General features: G+C 36.2%; 6 non-coding genes across 6 annotated transcripts; all 6 read left to right on the forward strand.

Moving 5' to 3' along the window:
- The first annotated feature begins 417 nt into the window (after positions 1-417).
- Positions 418-489, forward strand: TRNAD-GUC (transfer RNA aspartic acid (anticodon GUC)). Its single transcript has one exon. It is a non-coding gene; the product is annotated as a tRNA-Asp (tRNA).
- A 2042-nt stretch (positions 490-2531) lies between these two features.
- On the forward strand, positions 2532-2603 carry TRNAD-GUC (transfer RNA aspartic acid (anticodon GUC)). Its single transcript has one exon. It is a non-coding gene; the product is annotated as a tRNA-Asp (tRNA).
- Positions 2604-9569: 6966 nt separating this feature from the next.
- On the forward strand, positions 9570-9641 carry TRNAD-GUC (transfer RNA aspartic acid (anticodon GUC)). Its single transcript has one exon. It is a non-coding gene; the product is annotated as a tRNA-Asp (tRNA).
- A 1350-nt stretch (positions 9642-10991) lies between these two features.
- TRNAD-GUC (transfer RNA aspartic acid (anticodon GUC)) lies at positions 10992-11063 on the forward strand. The gene has a single exon. It is a non-coding gene; the product is annotated as a tRNA-Asp (tRNA).
- A 637-nt stretch (positions 11064-11700) lies between these two features.
- On the forward strand, positions 11701-11772 carry TRNAD-GUC (transfer RNA aspartic acid (anticodon GUC)). The gene has a single exon. It is a non-coding gene; the product is annotated as a tRNA-Asp (tRNA).
- A 636-nt stretch (positions 11773-12408) lies between these two features.
- TRNAD-GUC (transfer RNA aspartic acid (anticodon GUC)) lies at positions 12409-12480 on the forward strand. Its single transcript has one exon. It is a non-coding gene; the product is annotated as a tRNA-Asp (tRNA).
- The last annotated feature ends 41 nt before the right edge of the window (positions 12481-12521 follow it).

The raw sequence follows: 12521 nt of genomic DNA on the forward strand, positions 1-12521 counted from the left end.
CTCTTGGAAAATGAGATGAAGCAATGGTGAATCCTAGGCTGCTGTTCCACTCGATTGGCACAATTTACAAGTAGAATGACTGCTTTTAGTTAGTAGTGACCCCTGGTGGCTAATAGTTATAAGCTGCAAATGGTAAAGTGAGCTGATTATATAGATATATATATATATAAATATATATATTGATAGTTAGAAAGATAGCTAGATAGACACATCGATAGATAGATATTTATTTCAATGAAATAATTTCTTGATAATACTGATTGTTTTTGGCAAGGAATTTCTGTATTGAAATATTTAGGAAAAAAGATGACTTGTCCTAACCAAAAGCAGCAAATCTGCCTATTACAATACTGTGAATTGATCGAGGGTATGCCTTAACCCCAAGGAGGTGAGCACTGTTTAACGGATGCCAATAAGTCCTCGTTAGTATAGTGGTCAGTATCCCCGCCTGTCAAGCGGGAGACCGGGTTTCGATTCCCCGATGGGGAGGCGATTCCTTTTATTCACACAATTAAATAAAATGATGAACTTTCTAACATTGTAAAATATATCTGTCATTATCCTTGCCTATTCCGATTGAGAAAAAAGGTTGAATTCACTGATGGACAAAATGCTTACTGATGTGTTAACTGAAATTCATAATATGCTCTGAATATTTCAATATGCACAGGCGTACCATCAAAAACACTTTACATCTGCATTCTCTTGGAAAATGAGATGAAGCAGTGGTGAATCCTAGGCTGCTGTTCCACTCGATTGGCACAATTTACAAGTAGAATGACTGCTTTTGGTTAGTAGTGACCCCTGGTGGCTAATAGTTATAAGCTGCAAATGGTAAAGTGAGCTGATTATATAGATATATATATATATAAAAATATATATATTGATAGTTAGAAAGATAGCTAGATAGACAGATCGATAGATAGATATTTATTTCAATGAAATAATTTCTTGATAATACTGATTGTTTTTGGCTAGGAATTTCTGTATTGAAATATTTAGGAAAAAAGATGACTTGTCCTAACCAAAAGCAGCACATCTGCCTATTACAATACTGTGAATTGATCGAGGGTATGCCTTAACCCCAAGGAGGTGAGCACTGTTTAACTGATGTCAATAAGTCCTCGTTAGTATAGTGGTCAGTATCCCCGCCTGTCACGCGGGAGACCGGGGTTCAATTGCCCGACAGGGAGGCGATTCCTTTTATTCACACAATTAAATAAAATGATGTACTTTCTAACATTGTAAAATATATCTGTCATTATCCTTGCCTATTCCGATTGAGAAAAAAGGTTGAATTCACTGATGGCCAAAATGCTTACTGATGTGTTAACTGAAATTCAGAATATGCTCTGAATATTTCAATATGCACAGGCGTACCATCAAAAACACTTTACATCTGCATTCTCTTGGAAAATGAGATGAAGCAGTGGTGAATCCTAGGCTGCTGTTCCACTCGATTGGCACAATTTACAAGTAGAATGACTGCTTTTGGTTAGTAGTGACCCCTGGTGGCTAATAGTTATAAGCTGCAAATGGTAAAGTGAGCTGATTATATAGATATATATATATATAAATATATATATTGATAGTTAGAAAGATAGCTAGATAGACAGATCGATAGATAGATATTTATTTCAATGAAATAATTTCTTGATAATACTGATTGTTTTTGGCTAGGAATTTCTGTATTGAAATATTTAGGAAAAAAGATGACTTGTCCTAACCAAAAGCAGCAAATCTGCCTATTACAATACTGTGAATTGATCGAGGGTATGCCTTAACCCCAAGGAGGTGAGCACTGTTTAACTGATGCCAATATGTCCTCGTTAGTATAGTGGTCAGTATCCCCGCCTGTCACGTGGTAGACCGGGGTTCAATTCCCCGACGGGGAGGCTATTCCTTTTATTCACACAATTAAATAAAATGATGTACTTTCTAACATTGTAAAATATATCTGTCATTATCCTTGCCTATTCCGATTGAGAAAAAAGGTTGAATTCACCGATGGACAAAATGCTTACTGATGTGTTAACTGAAATTCATAATATGCTCTGAATATTTCAATATGCACAGGCGTACCATCAAAAACACTTTACATCTGCATTCTCTTGGAAAATGAGATGAAGCAGTGGTGAATCCTAGGCTGCTGTTCCACTCGATTGGCACAATTTACAAGTAGAATGACTGCTTTTAGTTAGTAGTGACCCCTGGTGGCTAATAGTTATAAGCTGCAAATGGTAAAGTGAGCTGATTATATAGATATATAGATATATATATATAAATATATATATTGATAGTTAGAAAGATAGCTAGATAGACAGATCGATAGATAGATATTTATTTCAATGAAATCATTTCTTGATAATACTGATTGTTTTTGGCTAGGAATTTCTGTATTGAAATATTTAGGAAAAAAGATGACTTGTCCTAACCAAAAGCAGCAAATCTGCCTATTACAATACTGTGAATTGATCGAGGGTATGCCTTAACCCCAAGGAGGTGAGCACTGTTTAACTGATGCTAATATGTCCTCGTTAGTATAGTGGTCAGTATCCCCGCCTGTCACGTGGGAGACCGGGGTTCAATTCCCCGACGGGGAGGCTATTCCTTTTATTCACACAATTAAATAAAATGATGTACTTTCTAACATTGTGAAATATATCTGTCATTATCCTTGCCTATTCCGATTGAGAAAAAAGGTTGAATTCACCGATGGACAAAATGCTTACTGATGTGTTAACTGAAATTCATAATATGCTCTGAATATTTCAATATGCACAGGCGTACCATCAAAAACACTTTACATCTGCATTCTCTTGGAAAATGAGATGAAGCAATGGTGAATCCTAGGCTGCTGTTCCACTCGATTGGCACAATTTACAAGTAGAATGACTGCTTTTAGTTAGTAGTGACCCCTGGTGGCTAATAGTTATAAGCTGCAAATGGTAAAGTGAGCTGATTATATAGATATATATATATATAAATATATATATTGATAGTTAGAAAGATAGCTAGATAGACACATCGATAGATAGATATTTATTTCAATGAAATAATTTCTTGATAATACTGATTGTTTTTGGCAAGGAATTTCTGTATTGAAATATTTAGGAAAAAAGATGACTTGTCCTAACCAAAAGCAGCAAATCTGCCTATTACAATACTGTGAATTGATCGAGGGTATGCCTTAACCCCAAGGAGGTGAGCACTGTTTAACGGATGCCAATAAGTCCTCGTTAGTATAGTGGTCAGTATCCCCGCCTGTCACGCGGGAGACCGGGTTTCGATTCCCCGATGGGGAGGCGATTCCTTTTATTCACACAATTAAATAAAATGATGAACTTTCTAACATTGTAAAATATATCTGTCATTATCCTTGCCTATTCCGATTGAGAAAAAAGGTTGAATTCACTGATGGACAAAATGCTTACTGATGTGTTAACTGAAATTCATAATATGCTCTGAATATTTCAATATGCACAGGCGTACCATCAAAAACACTTTACATCTGCATTCTCTTGGAAAATGAGATGAAGCAGTGGTGAATCCTAGGCTGCTGTTCCACTCGATTGGCACAATTTACAAGTAGAATGACTGCTTTTGGTTAGTAGTGACCCCTGGTGGCTAATAGTTATAAGCTGCAAATGGTAAAGTGAGCTGATTATATAGATATATATATATATATAAATATATATATTGATAGTTAGAAAGATAGCTAGATAGACAGATCGATAGATAGATATTTATTTCAATGAAATAATTTCTTGATAATACTGATTGTTTTTGGCTAGGAATTTCTGTATTGAAATATTTAGGAAAAAAGATGACTTGTCCTAACCAAAAGCAGCACATCTGCCTATTACAATACTGTGAATTGATCGAGGGTATGCCTTAACCCCAAGGAGGTGAGCACTGTTTAACTGATGTCAATAAGTCCTCGTTAGTATAGTGGTCAGTATCCCCGCCTGTCACGCGGGAGACCGGGGTTCAATTGCCCGACAGGGAGGCGATTCCTTTTATTCACACAATTAAATAAAATGATGTACTTTCTAACATTGTAAAATATATCTGTCATTATCCTTGCCTATTCCGATTGAGAAAAAAGGTTGAATTCACTGATGGCCAAAATGCTTACTGATGTGTTAACTGAAATTCAGAATATGCTCTGAATATTTCAATATGCACAGGCGTACCATCAAAAACACTTTACATCTGCATTCTCTTGGAAAATGAGATGAAGCAGTGGTGAATCCTAGGCTGCTGTTCCACTCGATTGGCACAATTTACAAGTAGAATGACTGCTTTTGGTTAGTAGTGACCCCTGGTGGCTAATAGTTATAAGCTGCAAATGGTAAAGTGAGCTGATTATATAGATATATATATATATAAATATATATATATATAGTTAGAAAGATAGCTAGATAGACAGATCGATAGATAGATATTTATTTCAATGAAATAATTTCTTGATAATACTGATTGTTTTTGGCTAGGAATTTCTGTATTGAAATATTTAGGAAAAAAGATGACTTGTCCTAACCAAAAGCAGCAAATCTGCCTATTACAATACTGTGAATTGATCGAGGGTATGCCTTAACCCCAAGGAGGTGAGCACTGTTTAACTGATGCCAATATGTCCTCGTTAGTATAGTGGTCAGTATCCCCGCCTGTCACGTGGTAGACCGGGGTTCAATTCCCCGACGGGGAGGCTATTCCTTTTATTCACACAATTAAATAAAATGATGTACTTTCTAACATTGTAAAATATATCTGTCATTATCCTTGCCTATTCCGATTGAGAAAAAAGGTTGAATTCACCGATGGACAAAATGCTTACTGATGTGTTAACTGAAATTCATAATATGCTCTGAATATTTCAATATGCACAGGCGTACCATCAAAAACACTTTACATCTGCATTCTCTTGGAAAATGAGATGAAGCAGTGGTGAATCCTAGGCTGCTGTTCCACTCGATTGGCACAATTTACAAGTAGAATGACTGCTTTTAGTTAGTAGTGACCCCTGGTGGCTAATAGTTATAAGCTGCAAATGGTAAAGTGAGCTGATTATATAGATATATATATATATATATAAATATATATATTGATAGTTAGAAAGATAGCTAGATAGACACATCGATAGATAGATATTTATTTCAATGAAATAATTTCTTGATAATACTGATTGTTTTTGGCAAGGAATTTCTGTATTGAAATATTTAGGAAAAAAGATGACTTGTCCTAACCAAAAGCAGCAAATCTGCCTATTACAATACTGTGAATTGATCGAGGGTATGCCTTAACCCCAAGGAGGTGAGCACTGTTTAACTGATGCCAATAAGTCCTCGTTAGTATTGTGGTCAGTATCCCCGCCATCCACGCAGGAGACCGGGTTTTGATTCCCCGATGGGGAGGCGATTCCTTTTATTCACACAATTAAATAAAATGATGAACTTTCTAACATTGTAAAATATATCTGTCATTATCCTTGCCTATTCCGATTGAGAAAAAAGTTTGAATTTAGTGATGGCCAAAATCTTACTGATGTGTTAACTGAAATTCATAATATGCTCTGAATATTTCAATATGCACAGGCGTACCATCAAAAACACTTTACATCTGCATTCTCTTGGAAAATGAGATGAAGCAGTGGTGAATCCTAGGATGCTGTTCCACTCGATTGGCACAATTTACAAGTAGAATGACTGCTTTTGGTTAGTAGTGACCCCTGGTGGCTAATAGTTATAAGCTGCAAATGGTAAAGTGAGCTGATTATATAGATATATATATATATAAATATATATATTGATAGTTAGAAAGATAGCTAGATAGACAGATCGATAGATAGATATTTATTTCAATGAAATAATTTCTTAATAAAACTGATTGTTTTTAACTAGGAATTTCTGTATTGTAATATTTAGGAAAAAAGATTTCTTGTCCTAACGAAAAGCAGCAAATCTGCCTATTACAATACTGTGAATTGATCGAGGGTATGCCTTAACCCCAAGGAGGTGAGCACTGTTTAACTGATGTCAATAAGTCCTCGTTAGTATAGTGGTCAGTATCCCCGCCTGTCACATGGGAGACCGGGGTTCAATTCCCCGACAGTTAGGCGATTCCATTTATTCACACAATTAAATTAAATGATGTACTTTCTAACATTGTAAAATATATCTGTCATTATCCTTGCCTATTCCGATTGAGAAAAAAGGTTGAATTCACTGATGGCCAAAATGCTTACTGATGTTTTAACTGAAATTCAGAATATGCTCTGAATATTTCAATATGCACAGGCGTACCATCAAAAACACTTTACATCTGCATTCTCTTGGAAAATGAGATGAAGCAGTGGTGAATCCTAGGCTGCTGTTCCACTCGATTGGCACAATTTACAAGTAGAATGACTGCTTTTGGTTAGTAGTGACCCCTGGTGGCTAATAGTTATAAGCTGCAAATGGTAAAGTGAGCTGATTATATAGATATATATATATATATAAATATATATATTGATAGTTAGAAAGATAGCCAGATAGACAGATCGATAGATAGATATTTATTTCAATGAAATAATTTCTTGATAAAACTGATTGTTTTTGGCTAGGAATTTCTGTATTGTAGTATTTAGGAAAAAAGATTACTTGTCCTAACCAAAAGCAGCAAATCTGCCTATTACAATACTGTGAATTGATCGAGGGTATGCCTTAACCCCAAGGAGGTGAGCACTGTTTAACTGATGTCAATAAGTCCTTGTTAGTATAGTGGTCAGTATCCCCGCCTGTCACGTGGGAGACCGGGGTTCAATTCCGCGACAGGGAGGCGATTCCTTTTATTCACACAATTAAATTAAATGATGTACTTTCTAACATTGTAAAATATATCTGTCATTATCCTTGCCTATTCCCATTGAGAAAAAAAGGTTGAATTCACTGATGGCCAAAATGCTTACTGATGTTTTAACTGAAATTCAGAATATGCTCTGAATATTTCAATATGCACAGGCGTACCATCAAAAACACTTTACATCTGCATTCTCTTGGAAAATGAGATGAAGCAGTGGTGAATCCTAGGCTGCTGTTCCACTCGATTGGCACAATTTACAAGTAGAATGACTGCTTTTGGTTAGTAGTGACCCCTGGTGGCTAATAGTTATAAGCTGCAAACGGTAAAGTGAGCTGATTATATAGATATATAGATATATATATATAAATATATATATTGATAGTTAGAAAGATAGCTAGATAGACAGATCGATAGATAGATATTTATTTCAATGAAATCATTTCTTGATAATACTGATTGTTTTTGGCTAGGAATTTCTGTATTGAAATATTTAGGAAAAAAGATGACTTGTCCTAACCAAAAGCAGCAAATCTGCCTATTACAATACTGTGAATTGATCGAGGGTATGCCTTAACCCCAAGGAGGTGAGCACTGTTTAACTGATGCCAATATGTCCTCGTTAGTATAGTGGTCAGTTTCCCCGCCTGTCACGTGGGAGACCGGGGTTCAATTCCCCGACGGGGAGGCTATTCCTTTTATTCACACAATTAAATAAAATGATGTACTTTCTAACATTGTAAAATATATCTGTCATTATCCTTGCCTATTCCGATTGAGAAAAAAGGTTGAATTCACCGATGGACAAAATGCTTACTGATGTGTTAACTGAAATTCATAATATGCTCTGAATATTTCAATATGCACAGGCGTACCATCAAAAACACTTTACATCTGCATTCTCTTGGAAAATGAGATGAAGCAGTGGTGAATCCTAGGCTGCTGTTCCACTCGATTGGCACAATTTACAAGTAGAATGACTGCTTTTAGTTAGTAGTGACCCCTGGTGGCTAATTGTTATAAGCTGCAAATGGTAAAGTGAGCTGATTATATAGATATATATATATATATATAAATATATATATTGATAGTTAGAAAGATAGCTAGATAGACACATCGATAGATAGATATTTATATCAATGAAATAATTTCTTGATAATACTGATTGTTTTTGGCAAGGAATTTCTGTATTGAAATATTTAGGAAAAAAGATGACTTGTCCTAACCAAAAGCAGCAAATCTGCCTATTACAATACTGTGAATTGATCGAGGGTATGCCTTAACCCCAAGGAGGTGAGCACTGTTTAACTGATGCCAATAAGTCCTCGTTAGTATAGTGGTCAGTATCCCCGCCTGTCACGCGGGAGACCGGGTTTCGATTCCCTGATGGGGAGGCGATTCCTTTTATTCACACAATTAAATAAAATGATGAACTTTCTAACATTGTAAAATATATCTGTCATTATCCTTGCCTATTCCGATTGAGAAAAAAGGTTGAATTCACTGATGGACAAAATGCTTACTGATGTGTTAACTGAAATTCATAATATGCTCTGAATATTTCAATATGCACAGGCGTACCATCAAAAACACTTTACATCTGCATTCTCTTGGAAAATGAGATGAAGCAGTGGTGAATCCTAGGCTGCTGTTCCACTCGATTGGCACAATTTACAAGTAGAATGACTGCTTTTGGTTAGTAGTGACCCCTGGTGGCTAATAGTTATAAGCTGCAAATGGTAAAGTGAGCTGATTATATAGATATATATATATATAAATATATATATTGATAGTTAGAAAGATAGCTAGATAGACACATCGATAGATAGATATTTATTTCAATGAAATAATTTCTTTATAATACTGATTGTTTTTGGCAAGGAATTTCTGTATTGAAATATTTAGGAAAAAAGATGACTTGTCCTAACCAAAAGCAGCAAATCTGCCTATTACAATACTGTGAATTGATCGAGGGTATGCCTTAACCCCAAGGAGGTGAGCACTGTTTAACTGACGCCAATAAGTCCTCGTTAGTATAGTGGTCAGTATCCCCGCCTGTCACGCCGGAGACCGGGGTTCAATTCCCCGACAGGGAGGCGATTCCTTTTATTCACACAATTAAATAAAATGATGTACTTTCTAACATTGTAAAATATACCTGTCATTATCCATGCCTATTCCGATTGAGAAAAAAGGTTGAATTCACTGATGGCCAAAATGCTTACTGATGTGTTAACTGAAATTCAGAATATGCTCTGAATATTTCAATATGCAGAGGCGTACTATCAAAAACACTTTACATCTGCATTCTCTTGGAAAATGAGATGAAGCAGAGGTGAATCCTAGGCTGCTGTTCCACTCGATTGGCACAATTTACAAGTAGAATGACTGCTTTTGGTTAGTAGTGACCCCTGGTGGCTAATAGTTATAAGCTGCAAATGATAAAGTGAGCTGATTATATAGATATATATATATATAAATATATATATTGATAGTTAGAAAGATACCCAGATAGACAGATCGATAGATAGATATTTATTTCAATTAAATAATTTCTTGATAAAACTGATTGTTTTTGGCTAGGAATTTCTGTATTGTAATATTTAGGAAAAAAGATTACTTGTCCTAACCAAAAGCAGCAAATCTGCCTATTACAATACTGTGAATTGATCGAGGGTATGCCTTAACCCCAAGGAGGTGAGCACTGTTTAACTGATGCCAATAAGTCCTCGTTAGTATAGTGGTCAGTATCCCCGCCTGTCACGCGGGAGACCGGGGTTCAATTCCCCGACGGGGAGGCGATTCCTTTTATTCACACAATTAAATAAAATGATGTACTTTTTAACATTGTAAAATATATCTGTCATTATCCTTGCCTACACCAATAAACAAAGGAAGAGAGGTTAATGTCTCTTATAAGCCACTTAAATGGAGCCTCAAAGACTCGAGAAGTTCACACCCTATTTGGGTTTGAAAAGAAAGCCCTCACACACCGACCTGGTCGGTGTCATGCTTCATCATCGGGCCCCACCGAAGAGACCTAATGCCTCTTCGGTGTGCTACGACGCCAGGAGACTGCGGAGCAGGTATTGTGTGATGGGTGTGTTGGAGGGTTAGATTAAACTATAAAAGTGTCTAAAGGGTATCTACAAAAAAATTGTTATTAATGATCCCTAACACACAGTAAAAAGAGTTCTATGTGACTGAATTATAAAGCCAAGGTAATGGATGGTTTAATTCAGAAATAACTTAGTCAACATGTTTCAGCCTTAGTGTTGGTTTCAATTTACCTAGGCATTCATCAGGACAATGTTAAACCCCGGCGGTATGGACTCTCTAATCGTCCACCCTAACCTGGGGACGTGAAAGTGAAAATGAAAAAAGTGTTAAAGTGCATAAAAATAGGAAGAGCAATTGCTCATTCCGAAAAATCACTCCTAGTTATGGAGTGTCTTGGCACTTTAAAGTTAGGCGCTATCTGCACCATGGGTCTCAGGAGGGGGGTTGGAGTGTCCCTGGCACATCGCCCTCAGCACTAGCAGCCCGCTTGTACACCTCGTAGTTCCTCAACCGGACCCCGACGATTATCCTTGCCTATTCCGATTGAGAAAAAAGGTTGAATTCACCGATGGACAAAATGCTTACTGATGTGTTAACTGAAATTCATAATATGCTCTGAATATTTCAATATGCACAGGCGTACCATCAAAAACACTTTACATCTGCATTCTCTTGGAAAATGAGATGAAGCAGTGGTGAATCCTAGGCTGCTGTTCCACTCGATTGGCACAATTTACAAGTAGAATGACTGCTTTTGGTTAGTAGTGACCCCTGGTGGCTAATAGTTATAAGCTGCAAATGGTAAAGTGAGCTGATTATATAGATATATATATATATATAAATATATATATTGATAGATAGAAAGATAGCCAGATAGACAGATCGATAGATAGATATTTATTTCAATGAAATAATTTCTTGATAAAACTGATTGTTTTTGGCTAGGAATTTCTGTATTGTAGTATTTAGGAAAAAAGATTACTTGTCCTAACCAAAAGCAGCAAATCTGCCTATTACAATACTGTGAATTGATCGAGGGTATGCCTTAACCCCAAGGAGGTGAGCACTGTTTAACTGATGTCAATAAGTCCTTGTTAGTATAGTGGTCAGTATCCCCGCCTGTCACGTGGGAGACCGGGGTTCAATTCCCCGACAGGGAGGCGATTCCTTTTATTCACACAATTAAATTAAATGATGTACTTTCTAACATTGTAAAATATATCTGTCATTATCCTTGCCTATTCCGATTGAGAAAAAAAGGTTGAATTCACTGATGGCCAAAATGCTTACTGATGTTTTAACTGAAATTCAGAATATGCTCTGAATATTTCAATATGCACAGAAGTACCATCAAAAACACTTTACATCTGCATTCTCTTGGAAAATGAGATGAAGCAGTGGTGAATCCTAGGCTGCTGTTCCACTCGATTGGCACAATTTACAAGTAGAATGACTGCTTTTGGTTAGTAGTGACCCCTGGTGGCTAATAGTTATAAGCTGCAAATGGTAAAGTGAGCTGATTATATAGATATATAGATATATATATATAAATATATATATTGATAGTTAGAAAGATAGCTAGATAGACAGATCGATAGATAGATATTTATTTCAATGAAATCATTTCTTGATAATACTGATTGTTTTTGGCTAGGAATTTCTGTATTGAAATATTTAGGAAAAAAGATGACTTGTCCTAACCAAAAGCAGCAAATCTGCCTATTACAATACTGTGAATTGATCGAGGGTATGCCTTAACCCCAAGGAGGTGAGCACTGTTTAACTGATGCCAATATGTCCTCGTTAGTATAGTGGTCAGTATCCCCGCCTGTCACGTGGGAGACCGGGGTTCAATTCCCCGACGGGGAGGCTATTCCTTTTATTCACACAATTAAATAAAATGATGTACTTTCTAACATTGTAAAATATATCTGTCATTATCCTTGCCTATTCCGATTGAGAAAAAAGGTTGAATTCACCGATGGACAAAATGCTTACTGATGTGTTAACTGAAATTCATAATATGCTCTGAATATTTCAATATGCACAGGCGAACCATCAAAAACACTTTACATCTGCATTCTCTTGGAAAATGAGATGAAGCAATGGTGAATCCTAGGCTGCTGTTCCACTCGATTGGCACAATTTACAAGTAGAATGACTGCTTTTGGTTAGTAGTGACCCCTGGTGGCTAATAGTTATAAGCTGCAAATGGTAAAGTGAGCTGATTATATAGATATATAGATATATATATATAAATATATATATTGATAGTTAGAAAGATAGCTAGATAGACAGATCGATAGATAGATATTTATTTCAATGAAATCATTTCTTGATAATACTGATTGTTTTTGGCTAGGAATTTCTGTATTGAAATATTTAGGAAAAAAGATGACTTGTCCTAACCAAAAGCAGCAAATCTGCCTATTACAATACTGTGAATTGATCGAGGGTATGCCTTAACCCCAAGGAGGTGAGCACTGTTTAACTGATGCCAATATGTCCTCGTTAGTATAGTGGTCAGTATCCCCGCCTGTCACGTGGGAGACCGGGGTTCAATTCCCCGACGGGGAGGCTATTCCTTTTATTCACACAATTAAATAAAATGATGTACT

Source organism: Lissotriton helveticus, chromosome 1_2 (assembly GCF_964261635.1).
Source record: "Lissotriton helveticus chromosome 1_2, aLisHel1.1, whole genome shotgun sequence".
Taxonomy (NCBI): domain Eukaryota; kingdom Metazoa; phylum Chordata; class Amphibia; order Caudata; family Salamandridae; genus Lissotriton; species Lissotriton helveticus.